At 50.4% G+C, this 5,854-nt stretch overlaps 1 non-coding gene across 1 annotated transcript; it reads right to left on the reverse strand.

Annotated features, from left to right (window-relative positions):
- Nucleotides 1-277: 277 nt before the first annotated feature.
- On the reverse strand, nt 278-435 carry LOC121602860. Its single transcript, XR_006006521.1, has one exon. It is a non-coding gene; the product is annotated as a 5.8S ribosomal RNA (ribosomal RNA).
- Between the last annotated feature and the right edge of the window lie 5,419 nt (nt 436-5,854).

Here is a 5,854-nt window from a genome sequence, read left to right on the forward strand (position 1 = left end):
TTTAGCCTGGAGAGTAGACTGCCGGTGGCCATCGGGAACGACGTAGCATTAGTTCGAACCATGCGGCTTGACACACACCACAAACCCTACGCATCAAACACCACCAACACGAAACGCATCCAACATACGCTCGAGAGTGTCCACTTTCAACGCCCGAGGACCCGCAGACGGGGACCAAGCACGTCATTATGCACAGCGACCGCCCAGTGCGTCGGATGACCCGGGCACCTTCGCGGACGGCCACTGTAGTTAACTAAATGAGACTTTGGTAATTAGTAGGCACTCAAGAATGTGTGCATCGGTCGGGATTAAACGTCCGATGCGCCATATGCGTTCAACTTATCAATGTTCATGTGTCCTGCAGTTCACATTATGACGCGCATTTAGCTGCGGTCTTCATCGATCCATGAGCCGAGTGATCCCCTGCCTAGGGTTTAAAGAGTGCCTTTCGGCGCCGAGTGGCGTAACCGCGTTCAAAGTTTGGTATGCAACACACTCGACCTGCAACAATGGGTTACTCAAACTTGTACAAGTACAAGTGTTGTCTCTTACGAGACGTCTTGATATGCTCTCTACAAAAGCGTGCGCTAGAGTAGGTACAAATTAATGCACGTCCCAGATAGTGACGATCTCTGGGAGGAAGAACCTTAAGGAACTTCCCGCACACATCAAGACTAGGGTTTGGGCGTGTCCATGCCGGCGCCGAGTACAAGTTACCGCGTTCAAAGTTTGGTAAGCAGCGCACTCGACCTCCAACACAACACGTCCCGTGTCTTGATATGCTCTCTACAAAAGCGTGCGCTAATGTAGGTACAAATTAATGTACGTCCCAGATAGTGACGATCTCTGGGAGGAAGAACCTTAAGGAACTTCCCGCACATATCAAGACTTATAGGTGAGAACGGCCAATCACCTATTTCTCTTAGTAAAACTCACAACTCATTCCTTGGGTTTGGAAGTGTCCATGTCGGTGCCGAGTACAAGTTACCGCGTTCAAAGTTTGGTAAGCAGCGCACTCGACCTCCAACATAACACTTCACGTCTTGATATGCTCTCTACAAAAGCGTGTGCCTATGTAGGTACAAATTAATGTACGTCCCAGATAGTGACGATCTCTGGGAGGAAGAACCTTAAGGAACTCCCCGCACATATCAAGAATTATAGGTAACGCTGCCAATTACCTGTTGCTCTTAGTAAAACTCACAACTCATTCCTTGGGTTTGGAAGTGTCCATGTCGGTGCCGAGTACAAGTTACCGCGTTCAAAGTTTGGTAAGCAGCGCACTCAACCTCCAACATAACCCTTCACGTCTTGATATGCTCTCTACAAAAGCGTGTGCCTATGTAGGTACAAATTAATGTACGTCCCAGATAGTGACGATCTCTGGGAGGAAGAACCTTAAGGAACTCCCCGCACATATCAAGAATTATAGGTAACGCTGCCAATTACCTGTTGCTCTTAGTAAAACTCACAACTCATTCCTTGGGTTTGGAAGTGTCCATGTCGGTGCCGAGTACAAGTTACCGCGTTCAAAGTTTGGTAAGCAGCGCACTCAACCTCCAACATAACCCTTCACGTCTTGATATGCTCTCTACAAAAGCGTGCGCTAATGTAGGTACAAATTAATGTACGTCCCAGATAGTGACGATCTCTGGGAGGAAGAACCTTAAGGAACTCCCCGCACATATCAAGACAAATAGGTAAGAACGGCCAATCACCTGTTTCTCTAGTAAAACACAATAACTCATTCCTTGGGTTTGGAAGTGTCCATGTCGGTGCCGAGTACAAGTTACCGCGTTCAAAGTTTGGTAAGCAGCGCACTCGACCTCCAACATAACCCTTCACGTCTTGATATGCTCTCTACAAAAGCGTGCGCTATGTAGGTACAAATTAATGTACGTCCCAGATAGTGACGATCTCTGGGAGGAAGAACCTTAAGGAACTCCCCGCACATATCAAGAATTATAGGTAACGCTGCCAATTACCTGTTTCTCTTAGTAAAACTCACAACTCATTCCTTGGGTTTGGAAGTGTCCATGTCGGTGCCGAGTACAAGTTACCGCGTTCAAAGTTTGGTAAGCAGCGCACTCGACCTCCAACATAACCCTTCACGTCTTGATATGCTCTCTACAAAAGCGTGCGCTAATGCAGGTACAAATTAATGTACGTCCCAGATAGTGACGATCTCTGGGAGGAAGAACCTTAAGGAACTCCCCGCACATATCAAGAATTATAGGTAACGCTGCCAATTACCTGTTTCTCTTAGTAAAACTCACAACTCATTCCTTGGGTTTGGAAGTGTCCATGTCGGTGCCGAGTACAAGTTACCGCGTTCAAAGTTTGGTAAGCAGCGCACTCGACCTCCAACATAACCCTTCACGTCTTGATATGCTCTCTACAAAAGCGTGCGCTAATGCAGGTACAAATTAATGTACGTCCCAGATAGTGACGATCTCTGGGAGGAAGAACCTTAAGGAACTCCCCGCACATATCAAGAATTATAGGTAACGCTGCCAATTACCTGTTTCTCTTAGTAAAACTCACAACTCATTCCTTGGGTTTGGAAGTGTCCATGTCGGTGCCGAGTACAAGTTACCGCGTTCAAAGTTTGGTAAGCAGCGCACTCGACCTCCAACATAACCCTTCACGTCTTGATATGCTCTCTACAAAAGCGTGCGCTAATGCAGGTACAAATTAATGTACGTCCCAGATAGTGACGATCTCTGGGAGGAAGAACCTTAAGGAACTCCCCGCACATATCAAGACTTATAGGTGAGAACGGCCAATCACCTATTTCTCTTAGTAAAACTCACAACTCATTCCTTGGGTTTGGAAGTGTCCATGTCGGTGCCGAGTACAAGTTACCGCGTTCAAAGTTTGGTAAGCAGCGCACTCGACCTCCAACATAACCCTTCACGTCTTGATATGCTCTCTACAAAAGCGTGCGCTAATGCAGGTACAAATTAATGTACGTCCCAGATAGTGACGATCTCTGGGAGGAAGAACCTTAAGGAACTCCCCGCACATATCAAGAATTATAGGTAACGCTGCCAATTACCTGTTTCTCTTAGTAAAACTCACAACTCATTCCTTGGGTTTGGAAGTGTCCATGTCGGTGCCGAGTACAAGTTACCGCGTTCAAAGTTTGGTAAGCAGCGCACTCGACCTCCAACATAACACTTCACGTCTTGATATGCTCTCTACAAAAGCGTGCGCTAATGCAGGTACAAATTAATGTACGTCCCAGATAGTGACGATCTCTGGGAGGAAGAACCTTAAGGAACTCCCCGCACATATCAAGACAAATAGTTAAGAACGGCCAATCACCTGTCTCTCTGCGAGACGTGTATAAAACACTGAATATAACTCACAACTTAACCCGTAAGTAGGGAAGTGTCCATGTCGGCGCCGAGTGCAAGTTACCGCGTTCAAAGTTTGGTAAGCAGCGCACTCGACCTCCAACATAACCTTTCCCCGTCTTGATATGCTCTCTACAAAAGCGTGCGCTAATGCAGGTACAAATGAATGTACGTCCCGGATAGTGACGATCTCCGGGAGGAAGAACCTTAAGGAACTCCCCGCACATATCAAGACCAATAGTTAAGAACGGCCAAGCACCAGTTAGGGAGTGCGTGTAGGCGCCGAGTACAAGTTACCGCGTTCAAAGTTTGGTATGCAACGCACTCGACCACCAACACAACACGTCCCGTCTTGATATGCTCTCTACATAAGCTTACGCAAATGCAGGTACAAATGAATGTACGTCCCGGATAGTGACGATCTCCGGGAGAGAGAACCTTAAGGAACTCCCCGCACATATCAAGACTGAGGTTTTGCCGTGCATGTCAGCGCCGAGTGCAAGTTACCGCGTTCAAAGTTTGGTAAGCAGCGCACTCGACCTCCAACATAACACTCCAACCTCGTTATAACTCATTATAACCACGTTAATGATCCTTCCGCAGGTTCACCTACGGAAACCTTGTTACGACTTTTACTTCCTCTAAATCATCAAGTTCGGTCAACTTCGGCCGTGCCAACTGCAACTCACGAAGGAATCGCGGAAGGTGTGCCTCCAGAGACCTCACTAAATAATCCATCGGTAGTAGCGACGGGCGGTGTGTACAAAGGGCAGGGACGTAATCAGCGCTAGCTAATGACTAGCACTTACTAGAAATTCCAGGTTCATGGGGACCATTGCAGTCCCCAATCCCTACTAAATGAGCATTTGGGTGATTTCCCGTTCCTCTCGGAATGGGGGCGCCATAAGGCGAGAACACGCTGCTGCTCACATTGTAGCACGCGTGCAGCCCAGAACATCTAAGGGCATCACGGACCTGTTATCGCTCAATCTCATCTTGCTAAACACAAGTTGTCCCGCTAAGCAGGGCAAACTAAGTGACGGGCACCCGTGAGGACACCCGCCACTCCTAACGTCAGGTGCGCCCGGAGGCACACTACTGACAGCGTTCTAGTTAGCTTGACTGAGTCGCGTTCGTTATCGGAATTAACCAGACAAATCATTCCACGAACTAAGAACGGCCATGCACCACTACCCTTAAGTTTGAGAAAGAGCTATCAATCTGTCTTACCTCAATAAGTTCGGACCTGGTAAGTTTTCCCGTGTTGAGTCAAATTAAGCCGCAAGCTCCACTTCTTTTTTTTTTTTTTTTTAAATTCTTCAAGAGTTCTTTATTGAGGACCATTGTTTCCCGAAAGAACCCCGCTCCTACCGGCGGGGGGTTACCACTAACGGATTTCCCCCCGCCGGGAATTCCGCCCGTTTGGGCCTTTCTCTTTATTTATTTGAATTCAAAAAACTTTTTTTTTTTCACTATTTTTCCTTTCGTGAAAGGTTTTCGTTGCCGCCTTTTTAACATTAAATATGTTCCGGTAACCGTTGTCCTTGTCCTAATCCTTGCAGGTTTCACCGTATCATCACAGAGCTGCGTCAGCGCGCGGACACGTTCGCCGATGTTACGGCAGCTCGCTCGTCATCCGTGAGGCTGCTTCTTCGTTCGGCAAGCTGGGAGCTCGGCAGCTCGTCCCGCGGGGGAGGCTGAGCCTCGACCTCCGCTTGCCGTTGCTCCAGCCGCCGCTGCCTCTCTCTCTGCCGCCGGTTAATGCGACGCCGCTCCACTTCCGCTGCAGATGGTGGTAGTCGCCCACGTCGTTGGCGACCCTGCGGAACAGCTCCTAGCACTCCGGCCCGACGCCTTTCCCGGTATTGGAGCTGCATAAAGTTACGCCGCAGTCGCCGCATCTCCATCGTGCGTGGGGAGGGAGGCAATCCCCGGCTGCGCGGGGGGATTGGCGGTTCTGGAGGGCTGACCTCCTCCTCCTCGACCTCCCCTGTCGGCTCCGCTACGTCGTCGGCCGCGTCGTCATTGGCCGCTGCGCGTGCCAAGATAGCCGGGACGACCTCGTTCACGCCGAGCCGCTCCTGCCGACGCCGCTGCCGCATTCGCCGGGCGCTGCGGTTGCGCACCTCCCGTCGCATCAGCAGTCTCCGCTCTGCCTCCGCCATGTCCTCGGGCGGGCTGGCTGCTGGATCTGGCTGAGCAGCCTCAGCGACTGCCAAGGTAAGCTGCTCCTGCCGCCAGTCCTCCTGCAGCACGGAGAGGATCTGCCGAGCCGCTTGCTGGATGCGGTCCCACCACTCCGCTCTCCAGCAGGCGGCTGCCGATGTTGTCCTCGTCGACGCCGTGCAATAGTTCCGCGCGAACATCCGCGAAGCGGGGACACACGAACAGTACGTGGGCCACCGACTCGACCGACCCTGCGCACCTGGGACAGTCCGGGGACGGAGCGAACCCGAACACATGGAGGAATTCGTGGACGAATGCGTGTCCACTCA

Source organism: Anopheles merus, unplaced genomic scaffold, assembly GCF_017562075.2.
Source record: "Anopheles merus strain MAF unplaced genomic scaffold, AmerM5.1 LNR4000658, whole genome shotgun sequence".
In the NCBI taxonomy this organism is placed as follows: Eukaryota; Metazoa; Arthropoda; class Insecta; order Diptera; family Culicidae; genus Anopheles; species Anopheles merus.